Source organism: Pelophylax lessonae (assembly GCF_965119305.1).
Source record: "Pelophylax lessonae genome assembly, chromosome: 8".
NCBI classification, from domain to species: Eukaryota; Metazoa; Chordata; class Amphibia; order Anura; family Ranidae; genus Pelophylax; species Pelophylax lessonae.
In genome coordinates, this window is record NC_138775.1 from 40441718 (window position 1) to 40456792 (window position 15075).

The following is a 15075-nucleotide window of genomic DNA, read 5'->3' on the forward strand; positions in this document are numbered from 1 at the left end:
GTTAAAGGTTAAAAATCGGCCTCTAGGAAGATCTACCATCGTACTTGAAAGACGTATGTTGCCTGGTGTGAGTTTTTTGGTGTTCACCCTTGCTCCTTTTTCGGTGGCTCGAATCTTGGCTTTTCTCCAACGGAGGGTTGAGCAACACCTGGCCTTAAGGGCCAGGTTTCAGCTTTGGCATTTTTTCTTTCAATGTCCATTGGCCACACATTCCTTGCTGCCTCCTCCAGTGCGCCCTCAGTGTCGTCAGTTATCCTGGAATCTCCCTTCAAAAATATTGGGAGGTTCCCCTGCTTACATTGTCCCAGAAGGTGGCCTTTTTGGTGGCTATTACTTCTGCAAGTAGGGTGTCAGAGCTGGCGGCATCTTGTCGTTCACCTTACCTGTTGGTTTACAGAGCTAAGGTGGTTCTTCGTCCCTGTCTTTTATTCCTTCCAAAGGTTGTCTCTGATTTCCATTTGAATGAGGACATTGTTTTGCCTTCCCTATGTCCCAGGCCTAAACGTCCTAAGGACATTGCTCTGCATTCCCTGGATGAGGTTCAGGCAATCAGGTTGTACCTGGCAGCTACGGAGTTTTTTTTTGGGGAAGTCAGACTCACTGTTTTGGACCTCCAAAAGGGTTGGCTGCTTCTGCTGCGACCATTTCCGGATGGATAAGACAGACAGTGATTCAGGCCTATTCAATTAGGGGTCAGGTTCCTTCTTTCCCTGTTAAGGCACACTCTGCTAGGGCGCTTAGTTTCTCCTGGGCCTTCCGTCATCAGGCATGCATGTTTCCAAGGCGGACATCTGGTCCTCTGTGCACACTTTTACAAAGTTTTATAAAGTGGATGTGTTGACTTCTGCGGATGCTTCTTTTGGCAACATGGTTTTGCAAGCTGCTGTTAAGAGGACCTGGTCCTCTTTGAGGGTGTATTGTTTTTTCAGGTGAGCTCTAGTTGTTATGGTTGAGCTCCATGTTACCTGGTTGGTCATGGTTAGCCTTGGGAATTTTTTCTTCTCCTGTTTTCCCACCCCTCATGTTTGACACTGCTTTGGGACGTCCCATTGGTGTCCATCAATGAATGAAAGAGAAAATTGTATTTTTGACTTACCGTAAAATCCATTTCTTTGATGTTCATTGACGGACAGAGCACCCACCCCTCTGTGGAGTTGGCTTTTTTCTGACACTGCTTGTAACAAAAGTGAGTGCCTATAGCTGAGTGTGGATATATACCCCCTGCGACTGCCCATAGGCGTAGTCAAGCTTTTTCCTGCCTAGTGTCCTACTCCTTTAGGGTGCAGTATAACCCAATGGTTAAGAAGAATCAGGAGCTGTGTCTGTTAGTGAACATTAGAGAAATTGACTTTACTGTAAGTCAAAAATCCCATTTGTTTAGTTATATAGATTACCTTGCAGAGGGAACTCTGTGTCTGACTTAGCTTAATTGAATCTCCTTGTTTGTTGTTTCCCTCCCAGCCACGGTGTGCCCTTAGTAGGGTCTGTAAGCGCAAGGTGGGGGATCAGTGATCATATGACCACTATAATTGCACATGATTTGGAACTGGTCATGCCGGCCAACAGTCATTAGTAGGGATCGAGGGTTGTCTTGGACAGCTTGGTCTTTGATCGAAGAGTGCGCTCTCAGCACTTAAACTTTGGCTGCCAGTGACGCATGTGTGCGGCTTGTGGCTATAAAAGCCCACCCTTTTTGGCGCCGCCCATATGTGTTACACAGGTGACAGCAGGGTAACAACTGTTAAAATATCAGCCGCACGTGAAGTGCATTGTTTTCAAAAGATATCTGAGAAATGTGAAAAAGAACAACCATTGTATTGCACTACAAAGCAGAAAGCAGAGCTAGGGTATATGTAATAGGTGTCTTCATGTACATGATTTCAAATGATACCTGAAAACATTATTTTCTGGAAAACAAACATTTACATCAACCTGATTTCTTTTACACATCACTGAAAAGACTAAATATTAAATATTTATTATTTAAAGGCACAAGTTCTCTATTCATTTCATTGTATGAATTTGCTGGGCTTACCTGTTGACATTTTTCCTTTTCAGCCTCCCGGGCTCCAGTTGACACATATTGATGATCATAGAGAAGTTTGTGACAGTCAGAAGTTCTGTAGGATGTCAACATTGTTTGGCACAATGAGCCATTTGGTGTGATGCCTCGATTACAGCCGGTAAGTTTCTTTACATTATAAAATGTATGAGCACCGTTATGTAAGACGACATGTGCCAGTGACAGTCTTTGCTCTCCCATGTTTGTCTGCATACCAAATATGCCCCTGATGTGTTAGTAGAAACACTAGTGTGCCAGTTAGGCAAGAGCTATTGCAAAATGTCACTTGTTAGCCTTTTGGCATTTCTGTAGAAGGCCTTAAGTTAATGGCTGTTAGTAGAAGATTCGACTACAGAACACTTTAATAGGTCCTAATAGGTCTTTTTTTAATTTACATCCAAATCTGGTCACTGTTTTTAACCTTTTAAATCTACCATGCTCATTAAAAGAATACCTAATGATCCTGCCTCTAAGGTTCTTGTACAGACATTTCCTGTTATGGGATAACAACTGTACAAATGCAGTACAAAAAAATCCCAGAACTCTTATCAGCTAGTGAGCAAAGAGAAGAAGAAATACATTTGCACTGTTTTAACTATATACATTTAGTTTGCAAAATTATGTTGAAGTCATGCTGCCTCATCAAAACTCTTCTGTGTAGTCTGGTCCCTAACTGAGAGCTTCCATTTTACAGCATATATAGCAATGGATAAATAGAGGGCAGGTCTGTCTACAGGTAACCCATTCCCCCTTAAAGAAAAAAGGACACACCAGAATCCCCGCACAGTACAATGGTAGCTGGAAATCTCTAGTGCAGTGATGGCGAACCTTGGCACCCCAGATGTTTTAGAACTACATTTCCCATGGTGCCAAGGTTCGCCATCACTGCTCTAGTGTGTCCCTGTGCCTCCCAGTTGTGCTTCTGTGTTGTTACCCTGTCAGATTCGCCCTTATGGAGATTACAAGTGACTGTTTAGGCACAGATTGCGCAGGTTTGATGTTACCACCAGTATGCAGGTCCAGTAGACAGGAAGTGTTTCAAAAAGGCTAAAGGTGATCAGCAGCACTGCGATGTAAAACAAGCTTGCTTGCTTACCTTTATTGATGGAGTGATCCGATTTTATATTTAGGAGCGCTGCCTTCAGGGAAGTAACTGTGAAAGCTGTCCGAGTTCTGTGTTTGCCAATCCAGCTTGTCCACCAACTTCTGCTCAATCTGCCTTTTGTCTTGCCAGCAAACAATCACTCAGTAAGTGTGTGGAAGGGAAGTAAACACGGTAACACTCACTCCTCCACAGCTTTCTTAGTTTAAACTCCCATGCATAATTTTTACCTATAGGTAAGCCTTTAATATAGTTGCAGCGTTCCTCCTGGCCGTCAGCCTCCACATTTTGATGGCAAGGGGTTCTGTCTGTGGTGAGGATCGGCTATGCTGGGGGGTTGTATCTGGTGGGGGCTCCTGCCAGGACTCCCTGTTCTTCCTGGGCTTGTCCTTAAGCCCTAGGAATCCCGCTTGTGTCCCTGGAAGCTTTGTGGTGCCGCGCGGGGCTGCCATTTTGCTGTAGCCTGTGTGTTTCTCTACACGGCGGCCATATTTGTGTACTCCGGTGGCCATTTTGCGGGGGTTTACCCTTGACAATATCGGCGGCCATGACTTTAGAGCCCTGTGGGAACCCCTCCTCTTCCCCTGGTGCTGACTCCTGGATCTTTTCACTTCCTTATTACCTCGTGTGGAATACAAATTATCCTTGTGCCTTGTGCCTGGCGACCGTGTGGTGCTGCCAGCACGGTGGGGGTTGTCCCTTTGCAGTGTTTTACACTTTTTGTGAATTCCCTCTGATGACTCATGGAGTCTTTGGAGCACATCTTCCCACCTGAATCCCTCTCTGAGGCTGTAGGGCCTTCCGGGTCCCAACCATCCAACGATGCACTGACGGCGGTCCTGGAGTCCTCTGGATTTTTTTGTCGCTAAAATTGTCGCTAAGTAGTGGGGACCACCATAGCTTCCACTTGGGATTTACTAGGCGTTACCCCTATGAGGAGTCCCTTATTAAGAAGTGGACTGTTCCACTGATGGTGGACCCTCCGGTTTTCAGATTGAACAAGGCAACCAAGATTCCGGTTGAAGAGTCCCTGGCCTTTAAGGATCCGGCTGACAGCAAGGCAGAGGCCTGCAATATCTACACTCTGGCAGGTTTGGCACTGAGGCCAGATTTTATCATTGCCCTGGGATCGCAAACTGACCGAATGGGCTAAGCTTTTACGCTGTTGCCTGGAGGGAGAACAGCTCCCCCTGCCTTTACTGAGCTAGTGGACCAGCTGGTCCAGGGGCTGCATTTTATCTGTGATGCCTCTTTAGGACTCCTAGTGGCTTGGCTTTCTGTTTCGGCAGTGGTCCTTCGGCATGTCTTTTGGCTTAAATGCTGGTCTGTGGACCAGACTTCTAAAACGGCTTTGACTGATCTCCCTCTTTAAGGGGATCGCCTGTTTGGGGCTACCCTGGGTGACATCATTAAAGGTCTCACAGGTGGAAAGAGTACTTTTTTCTGCAGGCTACTAAGGTTAAAGAACCTTGTCATAGACGTTGGCCCTCCTTCTTGGCTCATAAGAATTTTTTTTCATCCCTCAGGGTCGACTGACAAGGGCTCGAAGCCTTTCAGGGCCTCCTTTGGAGGATACAAACGAACCTGGTCTGGCAAGCCGAGAGTGGGCTTCTCCAGACCCGCGGACAAGGTTCCTTCAGCATGAAGATGTGCCCTCACCCATATGGGGGGTGGGGAGACGTCTTCGCTGGTTTTCGGACCCGTGGACTTCCCTGGTACAAGACAAGTGGGTCCACTAATTCATTCGGTCCGGCTACAAGATCGAGTTTTCACTCTTGTCCCCCCCCAAGGTTCTTTCCTTCCAACTTGCGCTTGTCCCTGGACCGCTTACATACTCAAACCTGTTTACAGTTCCCAGGAAGGAAGGCAAGGTGCGTCCAATCCTGGAACTAAAGGCGCTGAACTGCTTTGTGCAGGGGCAGAAGTTCATGATGGAGTCCATTCGCACAGTAGTGGCATCCCTGCTTTAGGAGGATTTTCTTGCCTCTATCGACATCAAGGATGCTTACCTTCACTTTCCAATATGTGCTGGTCACCAGCGCTTCCTCCGCTTTGGCCTGGGAGAGTAGCATTATCAGTTTGTGATGTTACCCTTCAGTCTCGCCTCTGCTCCTCGGGTCTTCACAAAAGTGTTAGCTCCGGTACTGGCATTGTTACGCCAATGGGGGATCACGGTACTGAGTCTCCTACTGCTCTGGTATAAAACCTGGAAATCACCATACAAACTCTGCAGGAGTTCAGCTGGATTTTGAATTTTCAGAAGTCAGCTCTGGTTCTGTCCACAAAGCCGGACTATCTGGGTCTGACTCTAAACTCGGCCTTAGCAAGAGTGCTACTTCCAGCAGATGGTCATCCCTCCCATCCCATCCCGCATGCGGGTGACGGGTCTGATGGTGTGTACCTTCGAGGCGGTTCCATTTGCACATTTCCATACGAGGTCCCTGCAAAGGGAGATTCTGGCTAAATGGGACAAGACTCCACAGTCTCTGCACAATCAGATCTGGCTGAGCCGGGGAACAAAGGAGTCCCTGATATGGAGGCTTTGTTCTCTGGCACTTTGGCTGGGCAAATCCTTCCTCCCCTTGTAATGGACAGTGGTCACCCCGGATGCCAGCCTGTTCAGCTGGGGAGGTGTCCTCTGCAAAAATTCTGCTCAGGGGATCTGGACACTGGAAGAGTCCAGACCACCGATCAATGTCTTGGAACTCCGAGCGATCAGACTGTGCCTGGACCATTGGACGGATCATCTTCAAGGACGTCCAGTGCGCATTCAATTGGACAATGCCACAGCTGTGGCTTATGTCAATCACCAAGGAGGCACAAAAAGTGCCCTGGCAGCTGGGGAGGTAGCCGGCATTCTAAGGTGGGCATAATGGTTTGTTACAGCCCTCTCCGCCTTACACATTCCCCGGGTGGAAAACCGGCAGGTGGATTACCTCAGTCGGCAGGCGTTGGACCAAGGGGAGTGGCCCTTCATCCGGAGGTGTTTCATCAGTTGTGTCTCCCGTGGGGCACTGCCGAGGTGGATCTGTTGGCATCTCGTCTCAACAGAAAGGTGCAGAGGTTTTTTGGCTCGGTCACGGGATCCTCTGGTGGACGCCACAGACGGGCTGGTGGCTCCGTGGGGTCAGTATTGTCTGATTTACACAGGATCGAGGCAGGAGGGACTTTAGTGACTCCGGACTGGGCTCTCTGGGCTTGGTACGCCGATCTGGTGTGGCTGGTCACCGACGTTCCTTGGAAGCTTCCTCTCAGGGAGGATCTGCTGTCCCAAAGACCAATCTTCCATCCTGCTTTACAGTCGCTGGCTTTGATGGCTTGGCTGTTGAATTGCAGGTGCTGATGGATAGAGGATTATCTGAGTCGCTGGTCGTCTTCCGTACCATCAAGGGGCAGCTATCTGCTTTGGCGGTCTTCTTCCACCGATTCTTGGCCACACACTCCCTGGCGCGTACCTTTTTTCAGGATGTCTGACATTTGGTTCCTCCAGTGCGATCTCCTTTGCCGCCTTGAAACCTTAATTTGGTGCTTTCGGTCCTCCAGAAGCCTCCCTTTGAGAAAATTTGAGAGATTGCCTTGCTTACGCTGTCTCAGTAGGTGGCCATTTTGGTGGCTATCACCTCTGTGCGCAGTGTGTCGGAACTGGCGTTATACTCCTTACTTTGTGATTCACAGAGATAAGGTGGTTCTTCGCCCCTGTCCATCCTTCCTCCCAAAGGTTGTCTCTGATTTTCATTTGAATGAAGAGATTTTGCTGCCTTCCCTGTGTCCCAGGCCAAAATATCCAAAGGAAATTGCCTTGCATGCCTTGGATGTTGTCTGGGCAATTAGGGTATACCTGGCAGCTGCAAGGTCTTTTAGGAAGTCAGAGTCATTTGTTGTGCTCACGGATGGGCCTCGGAAAGGGTTGTCTGCTTCCTCTGCGACCATTTATGGATAGATCAGACAGACGGTGATTCAGGCCTATTCCATCAAGGTTCAGGTTCCACCTTTTCTGTCAAGGCACACTCTACTTGGGCACTTAGTGCCTCCTGGGCCTTCCGTCATCAGGCGTCAGTGACGCAGGTTTGCAAGGCGGCCACCTGGTCGTCGGTGCATACTTTCACAAAGTTCTATAAAGTGGATGTGTTGGCATCTGCGGATGCTTCTTTTGGCCACAAGGTTTTGCAGGCTGCTGTTTAGGGGACCTGATCCTCTTTGAGGGTGTATTGTTTTATTCAGGTGGGCTCTGCGACCATTTCCAGATGGATCAGACAGACAGTGGTTCAAGCCTAATCCATCAAGGTGCACTCCACAAGGGCGCTTAGTGCCTCCTGGGCCTTCCGTCATCAGGCGTCAGTGACGCAGGTTTGCAAGGCAGCCACCTGGTCATCGGTGCACACTTTTACAAAGTTTTATAAAGTAGATGTGTAGACATCTGCAGGCTGCTGTTTAGGGGACCTGATCCTCTTTGAGGGTGTATTGTTTTATTCAGGTGGGCTCCAGTTGTTTTGGTTGAGCTCCTGTTGCCTGGTTGGCTACTGTTTAGCCTAGGAAATTTTTTGCTGTTCCCAACCCTCATGTTTAACACTGTGATGTCCGATTGATTTAACAATTGAGATGTCCCAATGGTTATGACTATCAGGAGCTGTGTCCGTGAATGAACGAAAGAGAAAATGGGATTTTTGACTTACCGTAAAATCCATTTCTATTAAGTTTATTGATGGACACAGCACCCACCCCTCTGTGGAGTTGAAATTCTTCTGAAGCTGCTTGTAACAAAACTGAGTACCTATAGCAGGAAGAGGGAGTATACCCCCTGGAACTGCACATAGGCATAGACAGACTATTTTTCTGTTGGGGCCAGTATAACCCAATGGTTATGAAGATCATGAGCTGTGTCCGTCAATGAACATCAGAGAAATGGATTTTACGGTAAGTCTAAAAACACATTTTTTTTAGTTGTAAAGAAATTAAAGTTACACGCAAGCACTAAAAATATCTCCCTCCCCCCCCCCCCAAAAAAAAAAAAATTGAGGCCCCCCTACATATTGGCACATATAAATGCACACGGTGGGATACTTACGCCTCAGAATGTTGATTGTGATACACATGTTACATAGAGCCGCGCACGTCGGGATGAGAGCAATAGTTCTAGCACCAGACCTCCTTTGTAATGCTAAACTGATGACCTATAGGGGGCTTTTAAAGCATCACCTATGGAAAGTATAGGGTACTACCATGCCTAAAGTTTGACATGTTGGTTATCTATTTACTCGGTGCACTCTACTTACTCTGTAACATATTGCTTTTTTTGCCCCCAAAAATTCACTTTTAATGTGTTTTTTTTTACAGAAATTTTGCGGTAATGTTGTGTGACATAAAATATAAAATGTTTGGTGGTTTTATGTAGTCTTCAGGCCTGAAATTATTTTTTAAACGTGTGCAAAAAACACAAAGACTGCTTTGGCTGTGAAAGGGTTAAAGGATAGGTTCACCTTTGGGGACAGGTTAAATCCATAAGCCTTATTAGTTACAAAAAAAAATTACTCCTAACTTTTTTAGCTGGTTCCTGGATTCAAAGCAAATTTGTCAAGCCCTGCTGTAAATATCTCCTAAACGTGCACCGTTTAGGAGATTTTTTCTTTAGATGCAGCCTGTGATGTCACCTGTGCATGCGCTCTGAAGAAACGACATACCCGTACCATTCCTTCAGAGTCCTGTGCCGTAAACAACGGCTCCCGCGTGCATGCGTGGCATGATGTCATTGGGGCTCTGCAACCCGGAAGAAAGACCGAGTTAGGATGGAAGCACCTTCAGTGGTGACAGCACGACGCTGGAGGTCTTCGTTCTAAGATAAGTTTCACATAATGTGCTAGATAATAAAGAAGACCCTGTCATGCTTATTCTATTAGGATGTTTACATTCCTTGTAATAGGAAAAAAAGTGATAAAAAAAAAATTAAAGGGGCAGTGTAAAAATGAAAAATAAAAAGGTAAAATAAATAAGAAAAAAAAAGGAAAGGGCCCCATCTCTCCATGCTCGTGCGCAGAAGCGAATGAGTATGTAAGTCGCGCTAACATATGTAAACTGTGTTCGCACCACACATGTGAAGTATTGCCATGATCATTAGAGTGAGAGCAATAATTCTAGCACAAGACTTCCTCTGTAACTCTAAACGGTAACCTGTAAAAATTTTTGAAGCGTCGCCCATGGAGAATTTTTGAAGCGTCGCCATTCCACCAGCGTACACAATTTTAAAGCATGACATGTTAGGAATCTATTTACTCGGTGTAACATCATCTTTCACATTATACAAAAAAATTGGGCTAACTTTACTTTTTTTTTTTTTAATTCCCAATAAATTGCGTTTGAAAGACTTCTGCGCAAATACAGTGTGATATAAAATATTGCAACGACCGCCATTTTATTCTCTAGGGTCTCTGCTAAAAAATATATATATATATATAATGTTTTGGGGGATATACTGATTTTTACTTCACAATCACTACACAATCACCCACAAGAATAAAAATGCAAACTATCGATAAGGCGATATTTATTGCTACAGCAGTGCCAGGCTAATGACAGCTTCCAAGTTCGGTGGCCGGGTCCGGTGAACACACACACGACAGGAGTTAGACTCAACTGTCCTGTGTGTGCCTGTTCCCGTGGAGGCAGACAGGCATTCCTATAGTTGTGGGCTCCCCCTCCACAGCCCAAGTGGCCTGACAGCAGCGCAGGGCCAACAGGCACTTGCCACCTGCTAAGTTCGGCAGTGGAATGCACACAGGAATCGGAACTAATGCTTGGCACTGGGGCGGGGTTGCTGGGCAGGTGGGGCCCCCTGGGCAAGTGGGGCCCCCAGGCAACTGCCCAGCGTGCCCATTTAGTAAGATGGCCCTGGTCTATACAAGTACTAAATGCAGTTACTATGTGATGCACAAGCCTCATAAATTGGAAAGTGTTATTACTTCCCTTGACTAAACCAAAAACTCTTCCATTTGTGTCGCACATGCTCGCCCTTTCAGCAACCCAAGCAGCGCTGTCAATTCATAAAGCAGTGGGCAGGACTAAGTGTGGCCAAGTGCTGATTGACATGCTCAAGTGTTGCGAATCGGCAGTGACCATGCTGATAGCCATGCCACCTACAACATTTATCATCCCACAGTTATGCAAGCAGAAACAGCCTACATGAGAGTGACAACTTTGCTCTGAATTTAGGAGCACTGCAGCATCATCGCAACCCCATCAGAGGAAGTTGCATTAGGTGGACTTCACTGACAGGATCAGTTTGGGACTTTGAGAGACCATGAGATAACTGTGAGTGCGGATGCACTAATATTTAAGTGTTAATATACTGTATTTTTTAAATAGAAGGCTATAGTTCTGTTTTACCTATTTGCTGCCACTGATAAAATGCCATCTTAATATTTTTTATAGTTGTCATTTAAGGCTCTACCTTCTACCAAGCCGCTTGTGATCAGTTTTGGGATTGCAGGTGGTGAGGAGAATTAGAGCAGAATCACAGCTGCTGAAGATGTCTCATCTCATCTGCATGTTCACTTAAGTACCCTCGAATTAAAGCAGGAAACTTCAATACCGATCTATTTTCATGGACCTGAAGGTTTCAATTATATCTGTGTGATGAGTTCCATTCTGTTACTGAAAGACAACTTACTGGAAGTGCTCACTTCACCACATGCAGACGATGGAGAATTTCCATTTTAAGGGCCCTCTTAGTGTTAACTTGAGAACTCCACTTTAATAATAATCTTCTCGTCTTTAGAGAACATGTAAAGACTGATGCTTCCTCAGAATTAAACACATAGCTCAGTTTTAGGTAATCTTTTAATGTGACACTAAAAACAGCCTATAATGACATAAACTGAGTTATTTTCTCAGTGCAGGACCTGCCTTGTCAGATTTTAGGGAATCCTATATTTTTTAGCCCAATTGAGTCACAAAAATAGATACTAAAAATCTATTTTCATAGTCTTCGTTCCCCTTTCTTATTACAGCCACGTTAAATGGTGTCTAAATATGACTATGCAGTTCAATAGGTATCAGAGTAAAGTCGGCCATAGACGGTTCAAATCTCTGCCAGTTCAGCAGGAACCGGCCAAAATTTGACCCATGTAGGTAGGCTGATTGTACCCAAGTTGATTGATCGATCAATCAGCCTGTCGCATTATACATGCGATTATTGCTAGCGGCTGTTATAGCCGCTAGCAGTCAGGGGCCGGCTGTCAACTCATGGGGCCCCAGGCAATCGGAGTCCTCACTCAAGCCTCACCTACAAGTTGCAGCTCACCTGCATAGAGGGAGCGTTTAAATATTTACCACAGCATAGCCTGCATGGAAGTTCCCGGCTTCTTTCTGTAGAAGCTGTTGGGCACTTCCATGTTAAATGATGAGGGTGAAAGAGGGAGAAGGGGGTGAGAGAGGGGGGTTAGAAATAGAGGGGGAGAGAGAGGAGGGAGAAAGAGAGAGAGGGGAGTGAGTGCGCGGGGAAGAAAGGGTGAGAGGGAGGGGGGATGAGAGAGAGAGAGGATGAGAGAAAGAGGGGGGTGATAGAAAAAGGAGAGATCGAAGGGAGTGAGACATAGAGAGAGAGAGAGAGGGGGGGGAGAGAGGGAGTGAGAGAGAGGAGGGAGAGGGGGTGAGAGAGGAGGGGTGAAAGAGAGGGTGTGTGAGAGAGAAGGGGGTGATAGAGAGAGAGGGAGAGAGAAGAGTGTGAGATGGTGAGGTCAGAGAGAGAGAGAAAGAGGGGCAAAGAGAGGGGAAGAGAGAGAGTCAGAGAGAGGGGGTGAGAGAGTGAGGTAAGAGAGAGGGGTAGAGAGAGGAAAGGGGGGTAAAAGAGAGGGGGGAGTGAGAAAGAGAGGGGGTTAGAGAGAGAGATGGGGGTGAGAGGAAGGGGAAAGAGAGAGGGGGTGAGAGAGAGGGGGTGAGAGAGAAGGGGGAGAGATAGAGGGGTGTGAAAGAGAAGGGTAGTGAGGAAGGGGGGAGAGAGAGGGTTCAGAAAGAGAGGGGATGAGAGAGGGGGTGATAGAGAAAGCGGGGAAGAGAGGGGGTGAGACAGAGTGAGATGAGGGGAAGAGGGGGGGGGGGTTACATAGTGCAGTAAACATGTCTGAGAGGTTAATTGCCTTGTGTGCAGAAGAGGGATAGGTGAGAGAGAGAGAGAGAGGGGGGTGAGAGTGAGAGAGGGTTGAGAGAGGGTGAGAGAGAGAGAAGGTGGTAAGATATAGAGGGGGTGGAAGAGAAAGAGTGGGATGAGAGAGAAAGAGGGGGAGAGATGGGGGAGAAAGAGAGGAGCGTGAGAGAGAAAGGGGGAGAGAGAGGGGGGAGAGGGTGTGAGAGAGAGGGGGTAAGCGAGAGAGAGACGGAGTGAGAGAGAGAAGGGGGTGAGAGAGAGGGGGGGATGAGAGGGGGAGAGAGAGTGGGGGTGATAGAGAGGGGGTGGCAAGCGAGCGAGAGAGAGGCTATTTTCATACGAAAATTCTCGTACGACAGTATTCAACTTCAGAAGTGATGTAATGTGTTGAATTGTTTTGTATGTACTCTTTCCTTTCTGAACATGCGTAGTCTTGCTCTAACGATTTTTTTTTCGGACGAAAACTGTACTAAATGAAAATCGGACTTTGTGTTCATGTACTATAAAAATTTTACAGCCTGCATGTCCAGTTTTTGTCGTACAAAAATTCGTAATCGGCTGTCGAAAGCACCATACTAACGATCCGAAAATCGTCAGATCGTTTGTCGGACGAAATTTTACTTCTGATTTTCTCATCGTGGCCCGTGCCTTAAGACTCAGTGCTCTCAATAATGTAACAGACCTGGTCAGACATGTCTCCTCTCCTCTGTGCAGTACAAGGCTGTTTGAGAATGCTTGTGCTGAGGGGTGCGGTTGTTACTCAGCTCTGTCAGCACAGTAAATCAGTAAAACTTTTTTGGACCTGACATTACCTACCTTGTCCTGCATTTGGCCAAATTTTATGTCTTGGGTATAAGGCCTCTACATAGATCCCAGCTGTCCTACATCTAGGTGCTTTGTCCTGATAATGCTGTGTCCTAAAAATGCTTATTTGAGTTACCGAGCATGGTCAGTAACATAAAAAGGGCATTAATTGAAAGGATTGTGGCCACAAGTGGGCAGTTCCTAGATATTTAGGAGTTGGACCACCCAGAAGTTGGGCATCATTTGGGTGAGACCGGAAAGTGCTAGTTTTCTAGGCAGAACTGTCCGTAAGGTGGGCATGATCTTGGTGCAACCAACTGTATAGGGGGGTGATCTGGGTGAAACTGCCTGGAAGGTGGACCCATAAGTGTCCTGGTCCATGACAGTGTCTCAGGGACTGGGGCAAATACGTTGGCAAGTATGTCTCTAGTTATAACATGAAATATAGCTATTATACTGACATTTTTACTTATTTTGTTGCTACATATTAAATGTACCTATAAGCTGTGAAGAGCTGTAGTCTGGTTATCAATCTGTCTCAAAGCCTAGTATATCTCCTGTCGGGGCAAATTTTCTCTCTGCTGACTTCCAGTCAACAAGCTTGTTCCAGGCTACTAAAGTTTAATAATTTCACCATATGTGCCTTGTAACTTTGCATGCATGCTAGGTATTGTAGAATGGCTGAATTAAACATGATTTAAAAAAGCGGCTCCCATGATGCTTTGGCGTACACCTCCCCCTATCACGTACCTGGTGCTGGAAGTCAATGGAGACAGGGCTTCCCTTGTAGCTAAGTTCCAGACTCCCCTAAAACAGATGGAGTAAGGCCCAAAGTAGCACGGGTTGCCTGCTGGAATTCTTGCAGTGATGATCTGACTAGGATAATTGTCAGAGGAACGCCCATATACAACTGATGCACTGGAACGGTATTTTGCAGGCAAGTGGCACCTGTGGGAAGCAAAAGGTCTTCAGTAGAGCAGAGAACAAGAGAGATGTCAGTGCAAAGTCAAGGTCAGGTGCCAGGGTGGGATCAGAGTAGGCGTAGTCAGATGGTTAGCCAAGGTCATACACAGGTGAGCAGAGGGAAGATATATTAGACAAGCCAGGGTCAGAAGGCAGGCAGAAGACAGCTCCAGGGGGCAAACCGAGTCAATAACAGGAATCCACAAAGGCAAAGGGAACACAGGAACAAACGCAGTGGAGAGCCGAAGATCAACCAGCAACTGCCGAGCCTGACTGGCTTCCTCTTAAAGGTCGTTTGGCGTCAAACTAGGCTGAGGGCGTGCGTAACTATACCCCAGTGCGTATGCATGTTCCAGCATGAATCTGTGCATGCACCTATGCTCCAATGCACATCTGTGCGTGCCCTTGTGCACTCGTTATACACCAGTATGAATTCCTGTGGCCATTCAAAGTACTAGTTGGGATGCCAGGTCTTCAAACACCTCTGTTGCTGACAGTGCCCTGACACCCCACCCCCACCTCTTGTGCATGTATAGCCTAATGTATCGAGCAGGTAGTTATGGACATGCTTTAAGCGAGGTACATCCTATAGACCAGTGGTGGTGAACCTTGGCACCCCAGATGTTTGGAACTACATTTCCCATGATGCTTATGCACTCTGTAGGGTAGTGGAGCATCATGGGGAATGTAGTACCAAAACATCTGGGGTGCCAAGGTTCGCCACCACTGCTATAGACTGTTCTTCCAGAGCAAGGAAATACATAAAAGCATTGTTTTTCTTTATCTAGGATTATATTTGTGAAGGGTCAAATGTGCAAATCCAAAAAGCATGAATGTGCTCTTGTTTTTAAAGCTGAATTCCAGGCAAACTGCAAACTACACAGATGTAATACCTATATGAGAGCTGTTTAACCCGCCAAATGATTTGTATATCTGTTGATCCATTCCTGAGACTTGCAAAGTTCTGCTGTACAGCACTGCAATGTCTCTTAAAAGACCTGATTTTTC

The 15075-nt window shown here is 46.6% G+C and overlaps 1 protein-coding gene across 1 annotated transcript in view; it reads left to right on the forward strand.

Annotated features, from left to right (window-relative positions):
- The window catches only part of FOXP1 (forkhead box P1), a 1279200-nt gene that overhangs the window by 204363 nt on the left and 1059762 nt on the right, over positions 1 to 15075 (forward strand). The window contains exon 3 of the mRNA XM_082265551.1: positions 2059 to 2183. The gene's annotated coding sequence lies outside the window, so the exon portion shown is untranslated. The remainder of the gene's footprint in view (positions 1 to 2058; positions 2184 to 15075) is intronic.